At 32.9% G+C, this 24,578-nt stretch overlaps 1 protein-coding gene across 3 annotated transcripts in view; it reads left to right on the top strand.

The window, feature by feature from the left end:
* The window catches only part of Sox102F (transcription factor Sox102F), a 402,041-nt gene that overhangs the window by 275,086 nt on the left and 102,377 nt on the right, over positions 1-24,578 (top strand). The window lies entirely within an intron of this gene.

Genomic DNA, 24,578 nt, shown 5'->3' with positions numbered 1-24,578 from the left:
ACAAAAATTAATGTCGTTAAGAAATGTCATTTTATTTGCATTTTTATAGTTTGCATAATAAGACATAAATAATGAATATATTAGCATACAAATGTATAATGGTAACTTTATATTACATAAATCTGAAAAAAAATATGATTTTGCCTTTTGAAGATACGAGAATTTTAGGAATCTAATTATTAGGATAACTTATTTTGGAAGGATAGAAGAAAGTTGATTATATAATGAATTGAAAATGTAGCAAACGAATAAAAAAACGCGAGGGTTTAATATTTTTGAAGAAGACTTTGAAATTGAACTATTTCATCAGTATTGATTGTTCTCAATATATCGCCCACTGTTTTCCAGATAAAAATTTGACGTCTGTTCATATTAATGTATCAAAACCAGTCAATTTTATATTTATTATATTTGAAGTATGTTTAAGATGGAAATTAGTATACTATCACTTTTCAATATACTATCATTACTCCACTCTTAATACAAATCGGTCAATTTCAATTGTTTAAGAGCTCCATATCTTTTCCGTTGATCAGGACAGTCTCCATGAACACTAAAACATATACACTAAAACTCTAAAATAAAATTTCACGTGTTCTTATGGATGAGTAAATAGGGGCATGCGCATATTGAAAAGGAAGTTATAGAGAACAAAAAACATGCTAGATGATGGCTTTGCGTCTGTTATTCGCTATTGCAGGTCTTTTTTGCAACAATACACCATTCAATTTGCTCAACTCAGGTCGGTAGCCGTCCTCAGTAACAGCCCCATTCAGTTTTAGCATCTCATAATACACTACACTTTGTTGATCCAACTATATGTGCAGAAGGATGATGGCCATGAATATTTTACTTCGGTGTCGATGTGAATTACTTTCTTAACTTCGGTGTCGATGTGAATTACTTTCTTAACTATTTTATGGCTTTTTAGACTTTTTGGACATTAGGCATCAGAAAATTATTATTTCTTTAACAGGCAAATAATTATACCAAGATGTGGAAACGTCTTGGTGACAATATTTTCAATCAGTCAATGTGGTAGCTATCCATTTAGATCTTTCCCATCGCATATAAATCTCAAACAGACCTGAGTTTGAACTGGATCTTCACCCAGTAAATTCTTGTCATTTTTGTTATATTCATTATATTTAAAATATATGTAAGTTGCAATCTATATCTGATGAATATTATTGGCCATTGAAGCAATCCCGCGTAGGTTTGCAACATATGGCCGAATGTTTTCGTGTTACTAAATCACTTTGTCATACTTCCTTTTACGTAATACCCACTTTTCATAGATTTTCATTGCTCCACTTTCAGTGTTCATTATTTCAATCCAATTAGTCAGGAGGGTTGTCACTTTTAGTCGCTTAGGATGCTGCTGTTTATCGGTTGCTGTTATTTATCCAAACTATCAGGTTTAAAGTGCCAAAGCAATATATCTTTCCTATTTTTAAATTATATTATAAAATATCAACAAAACTCAAGATATTTCAGCCAACGATTCTTCAAACTAAACCTGAAAAGTCAAAAACTCTACAATCATTGGAGGGAAAAAATAATCATTTTCACTTCATTCAGGTAAAACATTATGACAGAGGTATTGCCTGAATTTAGCTATAAATATATTAAATATAATAAGAAAGTTATGTCATACATTGTTACTAGTCGGTACGGATTAATCTATTTTATTTACAATAATTTAACTCTAAATCCTTATCCATCTCTGTGGTAATAATATTCATGTATTAATACTGTTGTTTTTCTATTAAATGCAGCTCACTACATAACACTGCATAAAATGAAATTGTTTGATTCTCTTGAATCTGTCCTATTCTGGTGATATATATTTTAATTTTGACATGAGATTGGAGTTTCTCCTCTCGTTCTCCATTTCTTTACATCTCCATACTCGGTCCAGTAGTATCTGGGTGTATCTACAATGCTTTTCAGGGCTTTTATCTGGAAAACTTGTATTGTATTTATATTTCTTTTCTTTTCTATTAATCAATACATTTCCTTATATTTTAACTCCAGTTCTTTCTGTTCCTTTTTTACATGTTCCTTCCATGCTTATGCGGTCTGATTTTACCTGAATTGCACACTAATTATTTACATTGCCGCTTACCTGTTTTAATATTTGTGTGGCCCTTTCGCTATTGTCTCCGACAGCAATATGTAGCAAAATGTAGCTATTATGATATCTTCCATTTTTGGTATAACACAGGTATAGAGTAGGTAAAGAATTTGTCCCAATACACTTTCTTGTGGTACACCTACTTTAACTTCCTTTATTGTAGAGTAAGCCCTCTTATTTGATTATAAATATTCTGGCTGTAATGTAAAATTAAAAATTAAATATTAAGCTTTTCCTCTTTATAATACTGTGTAACATTTTTTTTGTTCTATAACATTAAATAAAACGGCTTTATTTGTTAAATTTTACTCTTTTAACACGTATTATTATGAGACATTAAAGTACTATATATAAAGACAGTATGAAAATTTCATATTCACAGTCATATTAACTTATTTATATTATTAATTTTATTTAAAAAAATAATAATAAATATTTAATAATAGACAATAAATCAAAATTGCTTAGGTTTAAGCAGCCAAAGGAAAAAATTAACTACATTTTCTGAAATACAATAACGAAATATTAACATTTCCTTTTGTGAATACTACAATTCTCTTTCATTACAAACCAGCAGTGATCTGCTAACATTTTGGCGTTCCAACTTCTTTTGCAATGCTCTTCTATCTGTTTTATAGAACACTCAAGCGTTCAACTTCAACTTGTTCGCCACAACATTAGCGAGAAAGACATCGAAATGGAAATGCAAGAAATGTATTTTAAAGATATTCTGCACCTCATTGTTTTAAAATTTTGTAACAATTCATTTACAGCTTTAAGACTGCCTAAAAATCCATGAATTATTTTCTTTATTAGTAGTTATCCCTATAACCAAGCCGCTAAATTTTGAATAATTTTTTTAGAAATAACCATACCGCTAACTTGCCTATATACTATTCAAATACAAAGTTCTTTTACCATTTTTTCCATGGCCTCAACAAAGTTTTATATGTAAGGGTGGAATCAGATTTTCTTGTGGAATAAGGGGTTGGTATTTAACGTTTGATTTGCCACAGACAAAATCAATTCAATATTCTTCAATCTTTAACTTTTTTATACTAGTTTTTGGTGTCAAACAAAAAAAACAACATTATTTCGTGAAACCTACCTGTAGTCCAAGTTCCAATATAGCAACAATTTCCAGTTGTATTTTTGTATTTGATTAAGTCTAAAATATGTGTCATGTTTTCATACTTTTCTTTTAAAATCACTGAATATGCAATAGGTATGGAAGGATGTCGACTGCCATGGTGGACTAATACAGCTTTTAATTGTAAATAGTACACAATTATCAAGGAACGCGACGTATTAGACAACGATATCAATAGACAATGTTTTTAAAAATGGAATAAATAATTTAAAACCCACAATCCTATTTATGTTAGAAAAACTGTGTCACGCAGTGTTTATTTGTTTATTTTTTTGAAAATAACAAAGTAACTAATAAAGTTATTTAATTAAAACTACTCTAAACTTCTTGTTAACTAACAGCTGGTATAGTATCGCTTGGGTACCCGGAAAAGATATTTTGAAATCCCAAAATAATTGGATCGATATTGAAATCTCTTAAAGTTCTTCGTTTTCTCGCCGAACAATTAGATGGAAGTCGTCGCGTCTCTCTCGCTAATTAAAATCGACGCCGCTATCGCGGAAACCTAGAACAGTTAGGAGCCGACAAAAGCTGACCAGTTCGATGCAATCTTTCCCCTCTGGCAGCGCCGAGTCCATTCAGGACGACTTCAAAAGAGCAAAAGCTAGTCAAGAGGTGCCCTGAATGCAGATCGGAAAACCCTAATGTAAAATATGCAGTACGGCGAGCGATTGTCGAGCAGAAGTGCTTTGTCGACTTTTTGTTTGTGCGTGCTTTCTTCCAGCCGGGCCGTGATTCCATCGAAATTAAATTTGCATACATCCCTTTTGTCGGTCTTCGGCCAATGCTCAAGCAAATAGGACCGCTAATGAAATTGGACGTTCGTTGGCTTTTTGTTCGATGAACTTCGACTGCTTTTTTCCCCGAATCTTTTTCGTTCCTCGTTAAATAGAGTGCTAATTATGATAAGGGAAGGAAGAGCTTCACTTTCTCATCAAAAATTTAAATTAGTTACTTTCATATATTCAAAACAATGAATAAACATAATGTCACGTGTTAGTAGTTAAGAAGTTAACGAGAGCCATATTAAATCAATAAAAGTGAAATAATTCAGGTATATATATCAGGAACATATATCAGGTATTTTTATAAATAAAGAGAGTTTAGGAAAACCTATATTTGCATTTCGAATGAATTATAATTAAACCAAAATTAAGTACAGCGTTGTGAATAAATAGATATATATATATATATATATATATATATATATATATATATATTCAAATATTCAAACCATTGCTGTCTAGGCATTACAGTAGCAATGGGAAACTTTCATTTGGCTGATCTTCAACTACTGGCTAGACTTTTATTTTAACTATTGATTTTTTATCTACTGGACAGGATCTATCCCTGGTGCCCTAATAATACTTAAAGACCATCCCAGTCTTCTTAAGACACGTCTGTAAATGGGCTGACTTGGGCATGTCGTTTCTTGTCGGATTTTACCCTTTTAACTTGATGGATTAACTACGTTATAACAGATATAAGTAATTAGAAACAATTGCGAACATAAATTTACGAATATGCCCCAGCATGAACCTTTGGAAAAATACTTATAAAACTACATTTAGAAATGTTTGTTTTTAAAACATATTTTTGTTGCCACACTAATATATTATATTAATTAAACAGTGTTTTTTTCTTTTTAATAGTTTATTATTTTTCTTATTTACTTAAAAATGTTAACCGCTTTATCAATAGAGTAGACTACAATCAAAAAACAAAATATAACAATATATCGAGTAATTTCAAAGAAACGTTCGAAAGAATCGAATAAATACTTTTCAATACATATCTATATTTCTTTCCGCTCGTTACCGATTTCAAAATTGTTTCCATTTTATACGTCTAATTATATAACAATAATAGCGAGATAACGGGCCAAATGGAACTATATTTAGAGTCAGCATCATTTTCTAATCCAATCCTGGCTGCACATATGCACAATGTAATAAAACTTTTATTACCCAATCAGAGATTTATGAAGGTCTATTATCAGTTTATATTAATTGAATGCAGCGATCAAATAAAAGCATCAACAAGGACAACGTACACATGCCAAAAGCTACACAGTTATGTAACGTTTTATTTAGAGTTTTAAGATCCTATAATATAGGGCATAGGCACTTTTTAATTAGTGAGTTTGTTGTAAAAAATTGTGTAAAATGTGAGCCGTGATGATAATATGAGTGGTAAGTCATGATTCTTATTTTTCGTAAAACACGCATTTGTAAGCAAAAATGGGACTTTTAAACGTTTATTTTATTCAATATCAGGTGTAACGGAAATTTACTACCGTTTTTTTCAACAGATGTCAACAGAAGTATGCATTGTTATAATTTGACACATATGTCATTTTATTTCACTGACATCAAGCCTAAAAGCTATACATGCTATATTTTGCTAAAGCAATACCGTCATAGCTGTATATACATACACCTCTTTGAAAATGTCAAGTTTCGTGACTAAAAACAATGCTGTAAATACACGCAGCACCCAGAAAAAAACCGCTTGGGCTCATCGCTTGATTGTAGAATCTGTTATAAAAATCGAAACATCGTGTGTTCAAATCTTCAAAGGTATGATCGGAAGTAATTTCTGCATCGAATAGTAACAGGTGATGAAATTTATTTGGAAACCTTAAGGGCAAAGATCATGGTTATCACCTGGCAAATCCGGCCGATCGACACCAAGGCCAAATCGTTTTGGTCGCAAGACAGTGCTCTGTGTTTGGTGGGACCAGAGTGGCATGATGACGAATTGTTGCAACAACAATTGATCACTTTGAACCATAATGGTATTGAAGACACGGTAAAGTGATTTTATAGGATGATAACACGTTATTTCACAAAGCAAAACCAGTCAAGGATGCGTTGAAAGCACTTGGATAGGACAAACTATAGCACCCTCCATACTCTCCAGACCGTGCTCCGTCGTCCGACCATCAACTTTTCGCATCAATGGGACATGCGCTTGCAGAGCAGCACTTTTGAAGTTTCATTTTGAAGCAGAATAGTTCTGCTGCTCAATGAACAAACAGTTTAGTTGGCATTCATAAATTACCATAATGGACAAGATATATAGAATCAAATGGACAATACTTTGAATAAAATCGTTTTTCCATTTTCCTGAAAATTATGCAGTTTTTTTCCAACGAAAAAAACAAGTAATAACTTTCCGGTACTACTGGTAAATCCGTTAATGTTCCTTCTGTTATTCAATGAAAATTAACCCATTTAGCTGGGCTGATGTACGTATTTAAATTTGCTTATTATATATCAAAGCTTATTTTAAGTTTACGCGACAAATTGTGATTAAATTTTGTGTAATTTCGTCTAAAATTACCGCGGCCATTAATATTTTTAGATTTATTAGCGGGTAAATGTACGGTATAAAATAATGCAACCATTTTTTACAACCGTACAATTTGTTGAAGATGTTTTGAAAGGTTTATGCGAATAGTACTGTTAAGCTTTCATATTAACCATTAATTTATTTTAGTTCACCGTTAGATCAAATTGGATAATTTAATTGACATAATGTAACATTATATCATGTATTAGCCGTGTATTAAAAGAACCAGTATCGTGTAGAATGTTATATTTATCGTACAAATTGTACTAATATTGAGTTCATTTTTTAAATCATTTCTCTCGGATCAATTTATATGTTTTCATGATTCGGCTATTGGTCAGATATTAATGACTGTAATCTTTATATATCGTTTTATAAATTACTACATACGTTTCGCATCAGTCATTATTACGGACTTTACATTTAAATAGTTTGGTAAGAATATTATTATTTGTTAATTCATCATTGATTGATAGATAATGGATGAGCGAAGTAAGTGATTTTATTTTATACTTATACGATTGTATAGTCCTGTATTATTAAGTACTACTGATCTCTTAGTACTTGAAATTTGATAGTAATTCTTTCAAGTTAATTATGTTTATTTTGTAGCGCTCTTTTACTGATACATAGTCCAAATAATTTGAAAAATGCTCACTAAAGTAAGGGCGATAGGACGGTCCTCCTACTGTTGCGATAGCTGCGAGTTCGAATCCTGCTTGGGCATGGTCGTAAATTTATGTTTGTGATTGCTTAAAATGTGTGATTGTCCTAGGTAAAAGTGTAAAATCCAACAAGGAAAATGATCCCAATTGCGCCAATAACCAGGCTGGGTAAGACCTGGGATGATTTCTAAAGTTGGTCACTAGGCAGTCGGTAGGCTTAATGTTGAGGACCGTGATTCGGAGCCCACGTTAAACTGTGGGTCCAGTCCAGATAAACCCATAGTTGGTAAAAGAAGACTTTAAAATATATTTTTAAAAAATTCATTAATAATAATTAATAATAAATTTCCTAAAATTTTTGCAAATCAACTAACATAAATCACCAAAAGTCAAAGATCCTTAACCAAAGTTTAACTTTTTAAAAAACAAAATACACATTTTCACTAATTAATTTGACACATTACGCAAAAAAATCAAAATCAAGGCTGCAGAAAGGTCCTCCTACTGTTGCGATAGTTGCTGATTTGTTGCTGTTACCCATAACATAATAATGCAACATCCGACAAGAAAAATAATTCTAGGCACGCCAATAACTAGGCTGTTAAGACGTAAGTAGTAGTTACGTTAAGAGTAGGCCCAGTCCAGATAAACTTTAGTTTATATAAAGGAGACTAAAGGATAATATAAAAAAAAATAGTCATGAAAAAATCAATAAGTTCAAAATACAACATCTTTGAAAATTGTGAATATATTAAATTTTATAAAACAATATTGTTATTTAAAAAGTTAAACTTTGGTTAAGGATCTTTGACTTTTGATGATGGTTTTGAAAAAACATTGAGAATATTTCTATATTTTCAAAATAATTTTAGTTTCCTTAAGAAGATTAAGGAACGATTGATTGTTGGATATTCGAAAACAATATATTTAATTACTTGCTACATCAATAAATACCTTGTCCGAAGGTTATCAACAACAATAGATAATACAATAATAATTATATGCTTATAAACAACAACTCAATTCATTTAATCTAATATTAATATATTTTTTTAATTTTAAAGACGTACCACTACAGCAGAACAATGGGGCTTGATTTTCTTTACACAAAAATAACAAATTTATCGAGAATCTCTTGGTTTCAAACAAAAATACCGCATGGCAGTGACGCCGACTCCACGGTTTGAAATAAAATGAGCTTTGTTCTCGAATAATTGTCATGAAGCGTGACGAAACCTACGCGCAAACCGTATCGGATTGGTCGCCGATTTAGCCGGTGTTTTACCATTGGTCACCTGATGACGGATGAGTTGCTATTGTCCGCTGACAGGTAGGATAATAAAACTGGCGAACAATGGCGAACTTTAAATTGATATTTAAACGTTTGTGTAGTCGAGACATTACTGATTACCGGAGATTATCTTTAAAAAATCGCCTGTTGTCAGCTTAGAGAGAATAAAAAAATAACAAGATCCTGTTAATTAGTATTTCTATTTTCTACTGCTTCTTTTCCACTAGATTTATACCTTGTTTAGGTTTGATTGAATGCCTCATTCATTTGTTACATTAGAACGGGCTTTTGTGAAATTGTTAATGTACTGAAAATATATTGTATTATTCCCGTGAAAGGTTTTCCTATTTAAAAAGATCTACGTCTATCAAACGTTGTTAATAAGTTGTACAGACAAGACAATAGAGGCTCGTATTGAAACTAAATTAAACAGAAAAAATCTAGTAGGCGAGGTTTTTCATTGAAACTCATTAACCTATTTTTGTGTTATGATATTCAGGATGTTTTTATGACTTCTTTTCGAAAACATAAGGCGTCGTGGCAATGAATTCGGATGTCAACGTGCTGTTATAAACACAGATAAATACAATATGAATTGTTATGTAGACCGTTGTTTACTATACGATTATAGTGAAAAAACACACGTAAATTTATTATATAATTAAGTTAATTAATGAATTGTGGTGTTTAGTAATCTAGTATTTTTTGAGTTCGGTTTTAAAATAAAACTTAAAACTAATTTATAACATACTAGCGACCCGCCCCGGCTTTGCACGGGTGCAATGCTGATACTAAATTAAATACACTACAGAAAAAATATGAACGTTGTATATAAAAACATAGCGGCCCGCTCCGACTTTGCACGGGCATAAAATATATATGCCTATGTCACTCAATGAAAACATGATTAAAATCGATCCAGTATTTTTGGTTCATTCATTACTGCCCTTGGCCTGCACGCATTAAATTTGGAGTAAAACAATTCCTCTTCCCTTATACTTACTATGAAGATTTCCTGCTATCTTTGGAATATCTAAATTCATACAATTTTTATTACATTACACATTTTTAAACGCAAATTTTAAATTTGTAATATCTCCGAAAATATTTGTTTAATTTACATGCTGTAAGGAACCATATTGATCTATATTAATTGCACACTGTATTTAAGGTACTTAATTCGATAAGGATTAATGCCGTATTGCTTAAAATAGCTTCGTAAATAAGCCATTTTCTCACGTAAAAAGTAAACAATAAAAATGGTTAATGTGGGTTATCCCTAAAAGATCCTTTTTATGGTGTACAATACTGTAGTACATTAATTTGATCTAACTCGTAGGGTTAGGCAGCGTTTTTGCTAATTGCTAAATAAGCCTAAAAAAATAGGTTAATTTACGGCATCGCGTTAGAAACCTCTAAAATTAGCAATGTTGCCTTAGTATATTATGCATGTATTATACATATGAACCTTCCTCTTGAATCACTCTATCTACTGAAAAAAACCGCATCAAAATCCGTTGCGTAGTTTTAAAGATTTAAGCGCACATAGGGATATAGGGACAGAAAAGGCGACTTTGTTTTATACTATGTAATGATATAGATAGCTAATAGGTAATTTAATTATTTTAGTGATTTTAGTTATTTTTCTTGAATTTATTTGCTAATAAAATATATATAGTAATACAGGGTAAAACTTTAAGCATTTTAATTAACTTTAATTCAAACGATTTGATTCTAAAGTTTCTAAGCCAATCAATATGTATTATTTATGATATAACGACAATAATAAAGACGGTCATCATGCCTTCGTCCCAAAATCCTGGCGTTCTAGCCGTTTTCCTTGCTGCTCTCTCATGTCGTTCAAGTTTTGTTAGAAAAAATCAAGATGTGAATGCAGAATATGTATTTTGAGACATGCGAGCTGCAATATTATAGTAATTCTTGTAATTTAACTGTCGATTACGTGCTTGTAAACCGATGATTTTTGGTTACCGAGAAAGTTATGAACAGCACGTTGAAACGATGCCCAAGCTGCAGCTTCATCAGGTGTTCAGTATTTTGTAAACTTTGAGTAAGTTATTAGTTTTGGAATATCAGATCCGACATATGGTATAACAGTTTTGGAAAGCACTTGGTTAAGTACTGAGAAGCTGATCCTTCGCGATTACTGGTTCCTTGGCAATAAAAGTTCCTGTGGGTTCACAATTACTACAGAGTAAATGATTTTTTGACCTGACTCATAATAGGTATGACTCGGCCATTAAATTGTTCTCATATATTCGGTTCCAAATGTTGACTCGAATTCGGGGAAATAATAAAAAATGTCATTGTAAAATGGCCTGCTACTCAATTTATTGGGCAACGGCAATATATTACAAGAGATTGTTTCAGTAGTGTACTTTTAGTTACCATGTTCGAACCTACTAGGTTCATTCGACTGATTTGACTGATTCTGAATATTAAAATACGGTGAAATATATTTTGATCATTATTCTATTCCTTTTTTCACACTGAATATTTAAAATATTTAAAATGAACTGATCTGTACAGCAGAGAGAATCACACAATTATATCCATCCTTTCCTCTCTCAAAATCAGTACGGGCAGGAATTCGTACGTCTCCGTTTGTTATCACTTAATAGAAAAATAGTAGAACTGTGTATTTGACCGAATCAATAATTATTATTTTCAGTCGCTAGTTTTTCACTATCGACTAGCTAGATTGTTTTGCGACTATCGACTGTTTCTACTATTTTCAGTCAATAGCTCAAGTCAAGTACTCTTACAGATCTTCCGAAATTAAAATATATTTTTTTCTTTCATCCCCAGATACACTTTGTATAGAAGTAAGTCTTCCTGTAGGTTTAATCTATGCTTAATACTTATCGTTCATCATTTATTTTGAAATCTATTATCATTTTTTACATTTAAATAAATATATTTAAGAATTTTTATAAGAATTAAAAAAACTTATTTTTAAAATCGATTCATTTAATTTTGTATTCACTCCTTTCTTAATCAATTTCCTTTTCGCTGTTTTGACACCGCCGTCTGCTATTAATATGATTCATTTAAAATATCTACGCGACAATAGAAAAACCACAAGACAATGTCGGAAGAAATCCCAATTTCTCAAACAGAACGTTTCGACCAAAAGATTCGTATCTAAACAATATTTATGTTCATTGAGTTTGTAAAGGAATCTCGAGAATGTGTGGTGCCCCCAGCGCGTGTGTTCCCTTTCAGAAAAAAAGCCAAGTATTGTTTATACACGAAAGTCTCAGGGAATGTTGTCATATAAATCACGGAAAAATAATTGGTGCCCGTGGTAAAGGATAAATGGATTCTTTTTCAGCTTAATGCTCATTTAACATTTTCTTACAGATCATAACAGGAAATAATTTACCTGGCTTTCACAAAACGATATTGCATTCTTTACGTAGGTTACAGTCTTCGGAAGACGAATGGCGAGAAATCTAAAGAATCAAATTTATTCAAATATGTTCCTTAATAATTCAGTTTTTTATTAATTTAATCATCAAGCTTAATGATCTTTTGAAATGGCGTGTCGAATTAATTACTTTTTTCGATGAAATACCAAACAAACGATGTAACTCTCTTATAAATTAATATCAAAATATTTGCAATATATTATAATTTATTGTCGTTTCAACAGTTCGCCTTTTTTACCAAGATAAAGTGAAAAATATATCATATCTGCTACGAGGGTCGAATTGGAGTCCATCTGACGTTTCCATAGTAAAGTTTGACTTTTTTGACGATATACGTACTCAGAACATTTTGTCGCACGGACGCTATTTGTTTATTTTACATTTAGTTGAAAGTTTCGTCTCGGCAAAAAATTAAACAAGAGTAGATCAGTCAACTTAATTTGACTTTTGGCGACGAAACCCCATCAAAAACCACCGTGTATTGCTGATTTAGTGCTGTCCGACGAGTTTCGTGAAGGTTGTCCAAAATCGGCTGTTGTGCCAGAAAACATGGATGCTGTGTGCGAAATGATTAAGCAAGATCGTCATGTGAGATATTGTGAGATTGAGGCATCCCTAAGCATTAGTTCCATCAGCATATATGCGATTTTACATGAACACTTCGCGGTGCTTCGAAAAACGTTTATAAAATCGTGACAGGTGACGAATGATGGATATATTCGTATGAGCCTGAAAGTAATCAGCTGTCGACTGTATGGATGGTCCAAGATGAACCAAATTCAATAAAAACTGTTCGCGCACGAAGCACTTCAAAGAAAATGGTGGCCTGTTTCTTCGGGAAAACTGGTCATGTTACAACAGTGCCTTCAGAGGATCATAGAATAGTAAATTCTGATTGGTACACAACCATTCGTTTGCCAGAAGTCTTCGGTGAAATAAGAAAAACCAATAAGAGACGCCGGATTGTTCTTCATCATGGCAATGCGAGCTCTCACAAATCGGTCAAACAAGAGACTATTTGAGCACTCAAAACATCGAAGTGATAGGTCGCCGTACGTAAGCTACTGAAGAGTTCAAAAATCATGTTTTGAAGATACCTGATTCGGAATGGAATAAATGCTTTGAAAATTGGTTTAAGCCTATGCAAAAGTGTATCGATCATCATGGCGAGTACTATGACAAACTATAAAAATATATTCGCAGCTTAACTATTTGTTTTTTTTTTTCTATCCCCGAAATATAAATAGTGACTCTCGTATGAAAATGGTTTTTATTGCCCTTGATGGCTCAATAATTGATCAGTAGGCTTAGTATATGATGCTGATTTAAAGTCGTAATCTAGTGATACATTTTAGTATTATATCGCGGTAAATTAGATAAATTCTTAAATAAAATAATATGGAGGATCGACAGTGAACTGGGTGCCATATCATCGATTTTAGTTGGTACTCTATATTTAACTGAGTTAAAAATCCTTATGATTTATAGATTTAAATAAGTCTGTGTCTTCTATTGGGCATCAATCCGAACTCAGGCTAAGATGTTTGGTGTTCAATAGTTTGCTAGAGTTGACAGTTGTTAACACCCTTCTGTAAGCTTGTCCTTCTAAGATAAACGTAGTTCAATGTTGTTTCATCAGCTTTAATATTGTTGATCAAAGTTGTAATGTAAATGTCTTTCATATCATTGCATATGGCAAAAGAAAAGGTTTCAGTGGCAGTCAACAATATCCACAAATACAATAGAAACTCGAAAATACAGATTAATAGCTCTCAATTTTGCTTTACGGCGAAATGAAAAAAAAAACTAGCAATCCTAATATTATTTAGGGGATGTCCGATTCTTCAAACGAAATATTTCAGCATCCAGCTCGATGGCAGGTTACATTGAAAACGTTACGTTAGGCAAAAAACAGAGCAGATCAGCCTCAAAATTAAAGAACTGTATTGGCTAGTCGGAGGATACACCCGATTTGCCCTAAAATCAAAGAGATTAGTTTATCAGACTATTTTAATACCTACTTGGACTTATGGGCTTGCACTAAAATATTAATCCTACTTATAATCCAACGATGCCAGAACAAAATTCTTCGATTAATTACCAATGCTTACGGCTACGAAGTTCGACGGATTTATGAAGTTATCCAAGATTTCGCTTTAAAACAAGGTTACTAAATCATAGTAAAGTAGAAGCAATACAGCTAATGGAAATACATTGAGGAAATCAGAAGATTGAAGCGAACGAAACCACAAGAACTTTTGTAGTTTGTAAATGTGTGATTTTAACTTTAACTACTTAGTTAATTTCACTTGCAGTTATTTTCATTTAGTTTTAATTGCATTTTGATAAAACAATACCATTTTGAGTGAACTTAACTCAATTACTCATTCGAAGAAGATGGATGCTTGGGTTTCACATGAATTAATAATGAAAAATGTAATCTCAAGTGGACATTATAGACATTACAGTTAATGGTATGTAGTTGGTTTTAAAAGAGGCTTATGAAAATCACTTGGTTCAGTGTCTCGTCCTACTGTATTTATTATTTCAAACTCTGATATTCATAGAAAAAATACATGTTAATTACATTCGCAATGTTGTCAAATATTCTTCCAACAGTGAAAGTCAAATATTTACCAATGAAATAGAATGAATAAACTTTATGGACATCATTCTTGATGGTATAAAGTTGGTTTTAAAAGACACTTATGAAAATGACTTGTTTTACCAAAAAACGACAAAAGGTAATAAACCAAAACGGCATATATATCATGAATTGGTATTTTAAATCTATATGAGTAAATTCCTGAAATGACTCATTTTTCAACAGTGTTGATTACACTCATAGTAAATATTGACCTATAAAAAAGAATGAGTGGACATTATTCTTGATGATTTAAAGTTGGCTTTAAAATAAGCTTGTAAAAATCACTTGTTTTATCAGAAAAATTACAAAAGGCTATCGATCAAAATAGCATATCTTGTATATCATTAATTGTTGAAGTTTGAATATTAATAAATTAGCTTTGAAAAATTCGGAAAAACTGAAATCTTTTTCCAGCGATTATAAAAAATATTCTGACACAAAATCAATTTTTACAGACTTTTTCCTGTTTGGAGACCAACGTTAAGTAAAAATAATATTGACGATGCCAAATTGGTTACATAACATGTATATACATATCCTCTCGAAGGCAGAAACAGACGTACAAGTGTCGATAGTTAAATTAGTTACTCAAAATTAATTTTAATTACCTATTGTTGTATTTCGGAATCTAGTATACAGCAGAAAAAATATATGCTGATTATATTCACAGTAAATGTTGATCAATAAAAAAGATATAAAAGATCTGAAATGTTAACTGTAATTTATAACAATGAATCGCAGATCGTAAATTTTATTCTATATAATAAAGAAAACGCGTTAAAACTCGACGTTGATAAATGTCACCGGGGAAAATTATAAATAATGCGTTTCTAATGTGATATTTCGGACCGGTTTTAAATCTACACGTTCGTTTTAGTTCTCGTTTTATGACGGCGACGTCTTCCGAAACTCGATAGATCTCGTTTAATTGGACTACAATTTCGGAACAATTAAGATCCCTATCTAGAGAGAAAGAGAGATACTAACGCTTTATAACCTAGAGAACTATAATTGCATATAGAAAAATAAGAGAAGAACTAAGGCCATGGTTTTTACTGGATACTGCTTAGTTCGAGAGGCTCTTTCTACAGAATAAATAACGATAGACCACCATAGTTACCAGACAGAAAAGAATAGAAAGAAAAAGGTTCAAATAAACTTGACTTAGTATGATGAATCAATTACTGAATAGATGAGGAAACATCTGAAACTATTAAAGTGTTTTAACAATAGAGAAGAAGGCTTTTAAAATTTTAAACGTAATTAAATAGAAATAATAGAAACGGAATATAAAAGAATAAAGTATTATGTCGTCAATTGTGCCATGCAATAAAAAAGAAAAAGAATCAACAATAAATAATAATTAAAAATAAAAGACCAAAGCAGATATTATATTATCGATATTACATCGGTTGCGGGCCAGATGTAGATAAGCAAAGAAAATAAAAAAGTACTACAAATTACAAGAAGGCATATAATTAAATATAGAAAGATACAGATATACAAATATACAGGACAAGAACACACTAAACAATAATTTTATAGGGAAGTAAGGCAATAGAAATTTGAGAATGATAAGACACCGATAAACTCGCGATAGTGTGGCAAAACGAAATATAGATCACAAGAAGAAAGAAGAAATTAAGAAGGAAAAGAAATCCTCTGTTCTTTGCAACTATAGTATTTGCTTAATACATTTTTCTGGGAGCTCCTGAAGAATTATGATATAGTGGTATTTTTTTATGGATTACCATTCATGTTTTCTCAAGGTATTGAATTAAGTGTAAGCTCTATTTGGTTTCATTTGTACGAGGCAGGTTGGATCCTATATATCCCCATGGTTTTCCCCTTGTCAAGGGATTATTATATTCATTCATCTTTCATCATTTGCTCTACTTTTCTCGATAAATTTTAAGAAAGTAAAATGTCGCAAGGTACTTTTGTTGATGATGTATTGATAACAACTGCTAGCAAATCCAGACCAACTACAGAAAAGCTTAACCATTTGGATATGGTACTAAGAAAATAAAATTATTGAAGGAAATCAAAACAAAAGCTATGGTGAATAAATTTACAGTATAAGTAAATTTACTCAAATATGTGGAAATAAAGATCAAAACTAATGAAAGCTGGGAAAGAAATTAATACCAGAATTGGAGAAACTAAATTAACTCACAATATATAGAAAGAAGACAAGTCATTCCATTTGGTGGGGCTACTTACAGCGCTTTGTTTTAAGAGAGTTTGGGAATTCAAGTGGATGGAAGGGCGAAGGTCTAGAGAACGGCCTGAAGGAATTGGAAGAAAGGTATCAGTGAAATATTGCAGAAAATATGAAAAACCTCGACCAAAGTAAATCTACTAATTGGTGGGGCTATTCACAGTGCTTAGTTAAGACAGTCTGGTAGTTTTTTTTGTTTTGGCCTAAAACCAGGTGGTGGAATGCATGACGCATACCTGGTCGCGGAGACTTGCCCTGGTGACAAGTTGGACCGAGTTATGTGGACTGCCTCTGGGCTTACCAACACACTAAACCGAAACCTCCTTACAGTTGTCCCCTGTTCACAGTTCTATTAATTCGCGAACTTGAGTTAACACACGACTGGATACTATCATATGAGGGCAAAAGTTATGACTGCAGCAGCGGATGAAGTCGTTTTGAAGTAGACATTAGATTCGTAGAGGAGTACAGGAGTACAGTGGAGACCTAGGACGTGACATGATCCAGCTATGGAATTGTTACGGTCTCGATCTTAAGTTACGAGACGTGCAGTGCGTAACTCTTCTTATGGAAAATGATGGCCTAGGTTTTGAGGGGGTTGATTTGCATTTGGATTTTTTCCTGATCTTGACCTGGAAAGATCAGTCCGATTGGCAGGACTTGATGAGAGCGGTTAGGTCTTCTGGGAGGCCTAACGACACGCATTTTGCGATCAAACCGTCGTGCCAGACCTTTTCGAAGGCTTTGGTTAGGTTCAGAAGGACTGCTCTAAGCTTTTTACGTTGGGCAAGAGCGTGATGGATGTCTGTAGCCTAATGGACGGATGAGTGGCGAGCGCGAAAGCCAAATTGTTCATCAGGAATGATGTTATTTTCCTTTGTGAAAGAGTTGAGAGTATTGCCCTCTCTGAGAAGGCTGATGGGCCTGTGGTCAGATGGAGATGATTTTACTACTTTCTTGAGAATAACCGCTATATGTGCGTGTTTCCAAGACGCCGGGAATTGTTGCAGCCTCATGATGGAGTTAACGATGTTTGCCAGTTCCGTGAGCAGCTCATGCGGGTGCTTTTTTAATTGGTTAATCGATATTCCGTCAAAACCTGAAGATTTTTTGATTTGAAGTTTGCCAATCATAGTCTATAGAGACTTTTGATGGAGTTATATTCGTTGATGACACTATTGTTGTCTTTAGGTTTAGTGTTCTCTGCAGGAGGGAGGCAATTTATCTGAGCGTCGTAGGTCCCTACCAGGAGCTCGACATTTTCTTGGTTTGTTACTGCGAAATTTCCTTTAACCGCTGACTTCATCGGGGGGATGACATTGTACATCTTCCCGACGAGGCATTTGGAGACACCCCAGGCCATCCAGTCTTTGATGCGCGAGAAATAACTTCCATTTCATCGCTCGCCAGGTTGAGACAGCATCCCTTACGCGCTTGCAGGCTCTGTTTGCCTTCCTCCTGTATGCAGCATCAAGGGTGAATCGAGCTAACCTGCATAGACCATTTTTTTAGGAAGGTTGTTTGATAATCTGAGACTTCAAGAGGATGGAATGGCGGAGGACTAAAAGACGGCCTGAAAGAAACTGCGAAAAAGGTATCAGTGAAATATTAAAAAGAAGCAAGCAGAAAATATGAATAGCGAGGTAAAATTACCGAACAGAAGCTAAAAATAAGTATCCGAATATGTGCACGTAGATATTTGTATTTTGTGTTTATACTAAAATATTATGGATACTTTCCCGATATGTTAGCCAACACAAACACAAACGAAATTATAAATAATGCGTTTCTAATGCGATATTTCTCACCCGTTCTAAACCTAAACGTTTGTTTTATTTCTCGTTTTACGACGGCGACGTCTTCCGAAACGCGATAGATCTCGTTTAATTGGACCGCAATTTCGGAACAATTAAGATCCCTATCGCCCGGTTTATTCCGAGATAATATTTTCGACGAGGCATTTTAAATTGCATTAAAGACATGGGATCCCACGTCGTGGAACCGACCCGCACCGGTCCGACGAGCGGTCCCCATAACCTATAAAGGCTTATCATTCACTCACCACCGCTGATTTTACTCCAGCAATTTACGTTTTATGATTTTTGCAATTCCGTATCGATGGCGGCGGACCGCGAGCATGGCAGCGTTATTTGTTGTCGTTGTATAAAGTACCGTGCGTTGTAAAACTTCTTGTAAAATGTATGTGCATCATCCTCTTCGGTACTTTTACATTCGTTTTACGATGGTACTCCGCGAGCCGCACTGTTAAATTTAGTACTTGTAAGGTTAAAGACTACTATAAATTAAATATGGCTGTGTACATTGTGGACGTAAAGTATAGCAGTTGGGGGAATGTAATTGTTTGTACGATGGCCTCTAATGTTGCAATTACGTGCGGCCATTAAGGGTTCCGGTGAATGTCGCCGGAGCACTTTATTGACTGAAACGTTCCGAAAAAATCTCACATTCTCTAATCTGAATGTTCGATGTAAACGACCGTGTTGAAAAATTTACGGGTCTGATGCTTTTGTTTGTGTTTCTGTTGACTAGCCTATCGGCAAAGTATCTATAAAATGTCAGCTACATAGGTTATTTGCTTTTTGTTAACTATTTTCGTGCAAAAAACCCAAATACAGATATCTACGTGCACAAATTCGGCTAATTACTTTTAGCTTCTGTTCGGTAGTTTTGCTTCGGTCCAGGTTTTTCAAATTTATTCTGCCAGGACTTCTAGTCATGGCCAATAAATGTAATATGTATTTACTTATCGCTCATAGTTTTATCCATTAAAAGAACATTCAACTGTATAAAAAAAGTTTAGAGACCATCGGTTATTCCTTTCTATTTTTTTCGCTATATTTAAATGAATTTATTACTATTGTTCTATTGTACTTGCATTTCGGCAGGTTTCAGTAGTTTGTAACACACCACGCCTCTCTGGTCTCACTAAACACAGAGTCTTACAACTATAACGATTTGGCCTTGGAGTAGATCGGCTGCCAAATGACGGATGGCCTGCTGTTGTAAATCTCGTCGTAATACATAGCATCTGCAGTAGTTCAAGTATTTGGGATCAGTAATGCAGGAGAGGAAAGTGGCATCTATCGACGAATTAATGAACCAGATTCGGCTAAACTACAGGAGCTTTTAGGTCTCTAAGATTGTGCGAATAGAAGAGAAGAAATTACTATCGGGACTATATTCTGCCTCTTTCGAACGCTTATCTTGTTAATCCCTCTGTGTTCTTTCGAGTCTTGCACGCTGTTACAGTCTGACATCTGTAGACTCGTATCATATAGAGAGATCGGATTACATATTAAGTTTTTAAAACAATTAAAAAACAAGTTCACAGACGCAGCTCACAATACTTTGGATACGTGTTTCGAATGAAAAGTGAACAATTACCTCACAGACTTCTCTAGTAAAATCGATCCTTTGGACGGAAGATACATACAGCTCCGAGAAAGTCTTGGACCAAGATTGTAGAAAGCGATCTGAAGCATAGGAAACTAACATTGTCCGAGGCCAGAACAGCTGTGACATTGCCAAATGTGGCGAGATTTAGTGAAATATGTTCGAAGTTCTGCGGCACTAATAACAGTATATTGGTTGAGAAGTAGAAACACCCCAAACGCTGACTGTAGATTAATGATGATGATGATGATAAATAACCATGTCTCAAAAGATAACGTTAAGATTGGTGTATAAATTGTTTTATATGTGCCCATTTTCGTTTAGTTTAATATGTCTTTTTATTAATTGCTTTGCTATTGATTACTAGATAATTACATTAATATTATATATCGTTTCCCAGCTTCCATTACTTTCTATTTTTATTTCCATGTATTTGGGCGAATTTTATTGATCTACTTTTACTCTGTAAATATGTAAATTTATTGCTTCTGTATGTGCTACCACCATAACTCCCGTTTTGTTTTCCATATTATCTTAGCATTACTAAATTCTAAAGTTCTAAATGCAAAAATCCTTGAGTCATTTATTTTTTTTTAATTTGTTGAAAAATGCCAGAAAGACTAAGAAGCAGAACAAATGCTGAGCAAATGGATTTTTCAATTAATTCAATATCTTAAGAAGACATGAATGGTAATCCATAAATAATACAGAAATACAAAAAATTATATAACGAAATAAAAAAGAAATACAGCAAAATGTATTAAGCAAATACTAATAGTTGCAAAATAGTTTTTAATCAAGTTTCTTCTTCTTGTTCTTAATTTCACGTCTTTTTTCTTCTGATCTATATTTTATTCACCATACTGCCTCAAGTTTCTATTGCCTTACTTTACTATAATATTATTGTTTGATACTTGTGTTCATGTTTGTATATATCTTTTTATATTGGATTATATGTATCCTTGTAATTTGTACTACTAGTTGTAGTACTTTTTATTATTTATATATCTTCATCTAACTCACAATTTCGCTCATAATTTCAGGCCTTCCTCTCTTCAGTAATTGATGCATCATACTAAATCAAGTTTATCTTGATCATCTTCTTTCCATTCTTTTCTTTCTATTGGATCTAGCCTTATAACTAAAGTTGTATCCAGTAATAATTGTATCCTTCGTTCTCTTATTTTTGTAAATGGAGTTATATTTCTCTAGGATATGTGTTGCCATGTATGTCCACAACAACCATATATCAAAATTTTTACGGCTAACCCAATTTAAATATTTTTACTAATTTTGAGAACCTTTGTTCTTCTTGATTGCCAAATGCGCTCATAATTTCAGGCCTTCCTCTATTCAGTAATTGATGCATTATAGTAACTCAAGTTTATCTTGATCGTCTTCTTTCTATTCTTTTCTTTCTATTGGATCTAGCCTTATAACTAAAGTTGTATCCAGTAATAATTGTATCCTTCGTTATCTTATTTTTGTATATGGAGTTATATTTCTCTAAGATATATGTTGCCATGTATGTCCACAACAACCATTTATCAAAATTATTTAATTATTCTTTATTTATCAAGCCTTTCTTTCTTCTATGGCTCAATTTACAATTCCATTTTTACATTTTCTATTCCATGTTCGGTATCATTTATTTAGTTCGCCTGTTTAAATACATCAACCTCTAGATATTTAACATTTTTTGTTTTTGTTATATTGTTATATTCTCTTTATTCTATAATATTTCGTCATTAAAATAAGAAGAAAATGTTTAAAGACTCCAAGATATCTTTGGAACAATCAATCTCGGAAGATCAATTTGAGAACAGCTTAATTATTATGGACATTTAAGGAATATCCTCAATAAGGATATGTTAATATCTGATAACGGATTCATTGATTGATCTTGTTGGTCGTCGATGCGACGTCGGGCCATAAATAGCACCCGATCAGTTGAGATGTCGTCGAGAAATTCGATCTCCGAGCCGAGCGTTCAGTAACTGATCACAATACAGTGGAGTACAACTTCTCCATAAAGCAAAGTTGAGACGTACGGCGATAGCTAAAATTAACTCACGGCAGTTGCTGACTTGTACACGCACCTTATCCGAGTAAAGTCCGCTATTAAAATAATAAATGAGACGATAAACCTAGGAATTACGGACCGGTATCGAAAGCACAGCGGGTGCTTCTTTCTCATCGTGCATATTAATCGCAGAAATAATTACGCGGTTTTTATGGAATAGATGGGGCCGAGCGTAGTCCGAGCTAATACCGTTGTTTTGATATTCCGACTTGTCTGTTTCCATATAGTCAACGGGGCCGTTATTAGTTTTAAGCGGACTCAACTTTAATTGTCAGCGATCATTTTATTCGAGGCTTTATTAAGAAAAATGAACGGACAATTTCCAATTACGCCGGTATTTCTTAATGATGCTTGTGGACCGTTTAAACGTGTTTAACAACATCAAACCGATTCTGCCGGGAGTTCTAGTCGTGGCCAAGAAATGTAACATGTATTTACATATTGCTCATAGTTTTTCCCCACTAAAAGAACATTCAATTGTACAAAAAAAGGTTTAGGGACCATCTGTTATTTCTTTCTTTTTTTATCATCATATATAAATTAAATTATTATTACTATTGTTCTGTTGTACTCGCATCAATTTACAAACTAGACGAATATGGAATAAATACATCAGTATGCATTTACCAAATTAAAATTAAATTAAACTACTTACCCTAAATTTAAATATAATACTTTGGTTTGGTTCGCTTCAGTCTTTTTATTTCCTGCGCGTTATGCAATAGCTCTATTACTTCAACTTAGCAGTAATTTAAAAATCTTCTTTCGGGTTTTATAGCAAAATCTTGAATAACTTCCTAAATCGATTTAATTTTGAGACCATCGATGATTATTTAACGATAAGCGTTGATAATGAATCGATGAACTTTATTTTGGTAGAGTTGGAGTCGATTTGAAGGTTTAGTACATCTAGAATTGAAATATCGCGAAAAAAAATATCACAAAATATACCCAAATTTAGCTACTAAAGCACGCAAAATACACTTGATTTCCGTGGCGAAGAAATCCCAAGATAAAAGTTCGATACTTTTCTTCAAAACCGTTTTTAATATCGATATTTTATTTTATTATTTTTTTAAATTAAAAATTCGATACATTGCGAAAAATGTTAAAAAATATCCACCCAAAAAATATCTATATAGCGAACAAAAATAACATCGAAATTTTTTAGAAAAAATATTGATATATCCCAACCGACAACTAGTGCATAAATCTAAATAGTGTTTACACTTGACTGATAAAAACAATCTCTTTGGTGTTAAGTCTGCTGGTATTATCTGCTCAACTTTTTGTCTAAAGTGTTACTCTTTATGATATTGAAAATATAATTATAAATATATTGAAAATATTATTACATTTTTCAGAACAGTGCTTGTGGAAAACAATTCACCATTACTTATTTTTTAAGGAATTTTCAGCAACCTTATGCCATATAATGAAAATAGACAACAATAAGCATGCAAACATTATCTATTATTTCCTATGAACTTGCGGCCTTTATAAAAGGGATTTAGAGGCTTCAAGGCTATATAAAATAAAGGACATATCATTTACGTTCATCATCCAGTATCTTGAACTCTATAACCACGAAGGTGTGCTATATTAGTCGAAAAAATTGTTGGAGATCACGGTAGCAAAATTCATCATACAAATTTAAAATGGTCTTCTCAGTCGCACAAGGAACAAATTGTCAAGAGCAATATGACTTGCCTGTCACTTTGTTAGGAAAATTGTCCTTCCTTTACCAATCAGTTCGTAACGAAGAACCCTTTCTGCCTTACCAGATATTCAGGAGAAACTTATTTAAATAAATGCGCCGATATAGCATCGGATTTGAAATTCGCAGCTACAATTTTCTATCTCCTGAGAAATCTTAACAACAAAAATCAATTAAGCAGCTAAAAAGTTACTTTCTATAATTCAACATTCGGGCTGTACTTAAATTTTTTCACTTGATAAAATTCAAGAAATAAGAAATCAGAAATAAGAAATCCATAATATTTTAGAAGTACCAACACTTAGTGGGGAAATGACATGACATCTTGTTTTTGTTACTTGAAAACAAAATTTAGTCCTTAAGTAATATTTCGATATTGTTTAGATCGTGTTGATCGTGATTTTGTTCTTTTAAATAACACCTATGTATAAACTACCACAATAAAAC

Source organism: Rhynchophorus ferrugineus, unplaced genomic scaffold, assembly GCF_030347505.1.
Source record: "Rhynchophorus ferrugineus isolate W39M unplaced genomic scaffold, kcgeb_rfMv2 rfM11, whole genome shotgun sequence".
Taxonomy (NCBI): domain Eukaryota; kingdom Metazoa; phylum Arthropoda; class Insecta; order Coleoptera; family Curculionidae; genus Rhynchophorus; species Rhynchophorus ferrugineus.
This window is presented reverse-complemented; position numbering and strand designations above follow the sequence as displayed.